We start from the raw sequence: 3,593 nt of genomic DNA, 5'->3' as shown, positions 1-3,593 counted from the left end.
CTCAACAACTTAACATAAGTAAAGACTATGCTAATATCTCTTAGGGATTCAGAGATTGTTACTCGGTCAGTATTTTTAAACGCTCCATATCGTCTTTAACCCATCAGTCAAAACACACAATAGTTGGAGGATAACTTATTTCTGCTTATTTAATGTATAAATGTATCTTTAAAAACCAACTTGTAATTCCGAGTTTCTTCCTTAATAATATTATCATTAAATAATTCTTGACACAACATACTTATATTTAAAGCAAATTGAAAGTATGACGCTCGGGGTTTCCCAAAGCCATAAGCTTAGTAAAGGAAGAGTATTAGGTGTTACTAGAAATTAAATGCCGTGGTCTCAACTAATTTATGAACAGAGTTACCCGTGAGCTATCTCAGAAGTCTTTAGTATTTTGATACTAGTATTCCACTATAATATGTCACCAACGAAGCATTATAACTCTTAAACGGCCAAACTGCTTAGCTAAAATCAATTTGTTCGAGAGGTACAATTAACTACGGGGTGTACTAAACACAGAAAATAAGTGCGAAGTTTGCTAGATTTCAATGCTTCTTTCAAATCTTGTCGACAAAAGCATTTTTTGCGAAGCGAGTAGCAGCTTCAGTAATGGGAATTGGTTTCAAGCAGGAATCGAAACCAATATAGTGTATTCCGCATTCTCAAAACTTATATTTCTCACCACGACAGGAAAATTGATTATAAATCACAACCGTAACATTGAATCAAATTTACAAACATATAATTTCAAAAGCAAAACTGAAATTCAATATTCAAAGTGGAATTCTAGAAGATAGCGATCTATCTTCTTTGAGAAAGATTTTACGAAATTTGATTTTCAGGTTAGTGTGATATGTCAAAATTATGATTTGTCAGCGTCTGAAAGAGTTAAACGTGTCCTGCACATGTTGTTTTGCCAACAAAGCATTACGGAAATTGTTATAAAAGGGGAGCATTTCACAGATTTCATCAGTGTTGCCTTCAGCTGAAGACTGAACACTGACTTGAAGAAGTCATGATGAAGATTTCTTGTCTCTTTGCGATCGTCTTCGCCGTAAGTTAAACAGAATTCTTTAACTTTCTATGCACGTATCGAAATTATCAACATTTTTTCTTAATATTTTGCACATTGAAGGGTGGCAAGCTGGCAGAATCGTTAGCACGTCGGGCGAAATGCTTGGCGGTATTTCATCTGCCGTTATGTTCTGAGTTCAAATTCCGCCGAGGTTGACTGTGATTTTCATCCTTTCGGGGTCGACTAAATAAGTACCAGTTACGTACTGAGGTCTATGTAATCGACTTAAACCCTTTGTCTGTCCTTGTTTGTACCCTCTATGTTTATCTTCCTGTAGGTAATAAAGAAATAAATATTTTGCACATTGAAAGCAGCGAGCTGGCAGAATCGTTAGCACTCTGAGCAAAATGCTTAGCGGCATTTCATCCTTCTTTATATTCTGAGTTCGAATCACACGGAGGCTTATTTTGCCTTTCATCCTTTCGGTGTCGATAGAAAAAGAACCAGTTCAACAGTGTGGTCGATGTAATCGACTTACCCGTTATCCTGAACTTGTTGGCCTTGTACCAAAATTTGAAACCAATATTGCTTTACTGTTAGGCAGCGAGCTGGTAGAATCGCCACCGTACCGGGCTAAATGCTTATCGGCTTTCTCACATTTCGTCCATTTTTACGTTTCTGAGTTCAAATCCCGCTCATGTCAACTTGCCCTTCCATCCTTTCGAGGTCGATAAAATAAGTACCAGCTGAATACCGAGGTCTATCCAATCTACTTGCCACCTGCCTTGAAATTGCTGACCTTGTGCCAAAATTTAAAACCAATATTTTGCACACTGGAGGCAGCGAGCTGACAGAATCTTAAGCACTCTGGGCAAAATGCTTAGCGGCATTTCGTCCGCCTTTACATTCGGAGTTCAATTGCTGACCTTGTGCCAAAATTTGAAACTATTATTTTGCAGTCTTTATGTTCTGAATTCAAATACTGACGAGGTCGACTTTGCCTTTCATTCTTTCTGGAGTCGATAAAACAGGTCCTAGCTGAACATTGGGTTCGATGCAATCGAGCTCGCTGACCTCAAAATTACTGGCATCATGCCATAATTAGAAAGATTAGCAGAATCGTTAGAGCGTTGGAAAACAGTGGTTTGTGGTTTTAGTTAGGTATTTTTTTACATTCTGACCCCACCGAGGTCAACTTTCTCGTTAATCCTTTCGGGATCGATAAAATAAAGTATTAGCCAAGAAGTTGGGACTCGCTGTATTAATAAACATCCTCCATTTCCATTTCTCACCTTTTTCCTATTTTAGAAACCACTATTTTCCATGTTACAAATCTTTTAAACGGTAAATGTTAGAAATAAAAATTTACACGTTTCTATTGCTTTATCTCAATTCATATTTAATACAACTTTTAAAATGACTTATTTGTTGACATAATTAAAAACTAAATTTCTAATTTATTTCTAGTTCTTGCTATGCGGAAGTGCAGAAGGTAACCAATATTTCCATATTGCATATTTTAACATCGCAAGTAATAGCCAATTAGAAGATGGTTAAGTTAGTTTGCTTGAATATAAATCTATGTACATCTGTTAAAGTAGACTGCAGAAAGGGATTCATTTCTTCACCAGGAGTCTTGATAAGATCAGCTAATTCTGAATCCTTGACTGCTATTTATTATTCGCAATCACATCGCTATTCACTCTCTAAATATGATATATAAAAAAGCACCTTTTGGAATATTCATTGCGTACACTTTGAAGAGTCATCTTTACAGTTAGCTCTTCAATATTTGCACTACTCAGGGTCTTGTCTCACATCGCTAGCATCTTTATCTCATCTGCTGAAAACCATCCAAAGAAATTCGCCAGCAAATTTGTAAAACAAACGCTGGAACATTACGAATAAGAGTGAGCTGTGAGTACAAGTACAAAATACAAAATAGATCAATGAGAGCGAATCGAAAGGCGCTCACCATTTTTTTTTTCTTTTTTTGTTCGGAATTATGATTTACAACAAAAGAGATTCGAGACACACTTGACAATGGAGAAAATTCACTATAATTTATATATATATATATTTAAAGATGTCCTAGCCTCTTATCGCTTATCGCTTCCAGTATGGCAAATTTGTACAGAATCTCCCTCCCAATAATGTTAACTGTCAAAATAAATATACATTTCAAATGACTACTCGATCACTTGATTATTACGGCTCAATTCTAGATTTTATTGCAAGATTTACATATTATACCCATACTAAAAATAAATATGTAAAGAACTGCGGTGCAACACATATGAATTGATAAGCCTGTCATCACCCTGGTAACAAATTATTGAAGCACCCCTAATATAAATCAAATGTAAAATCCTTTGATCGTCTAGAGATCTCATACAGAAAACATTTAATTAATTCAATCCGAAAATATTTTAACGAAATAAGACTTGATGCAATACAAATAATATTATTAATTCAAACCTCTTTCTATTTCAGGTAATTTAATCCGTAAGAGTGTGGAAACACTAACAGAAGATGAAGTTCTCAACCTACAAGTAGCTCTTCGAGCCATGCA

General features: G+C 35.5%; 1 long non-coding RNA gene across 1 annotated transcript; it reads left to right on the top strand.

Moving 5' to 3' along the window:
- Positions 1–991: 991 nt before the first annotated feature.
- LOC128247858 (uncharacterized) lies at positions 992–3,587 on the top strand. Its single transcript, XR_008264182.1, has 3 exons — positions 992–1,060; positions 2,489–2,513; positions 3,515–3,587. It is a non-coding gene; the product is annotated as an uncharacterized LOC128247858 (long non-coding RNA).
- Positions 3,588–3,593: the final 6 nt, after the last annotated feature.

The sequence above is a fragment of the Octopus bimaculoides genome, chromosome 5, assembly GCF_001194135.2.
Source record: "Octopus bimaculoides isolate UCB-OBI-ISO-001 chromosome 5, ASM119413v2, whole genome shotgun sequence".
NCBI classification, from domain to species: domain Eukaryota; kingdom Metazoa; phylum Mollusca; class Cephalopoda; order Octopoda; family Octopodidae; genus Octopus; species Octopus bimaculoides.
The sequence above is the reverse complement of the archived record's forward strand: the minus strand, read 5'-3'. Positions and strand labels throughout refer to the sequence as shown.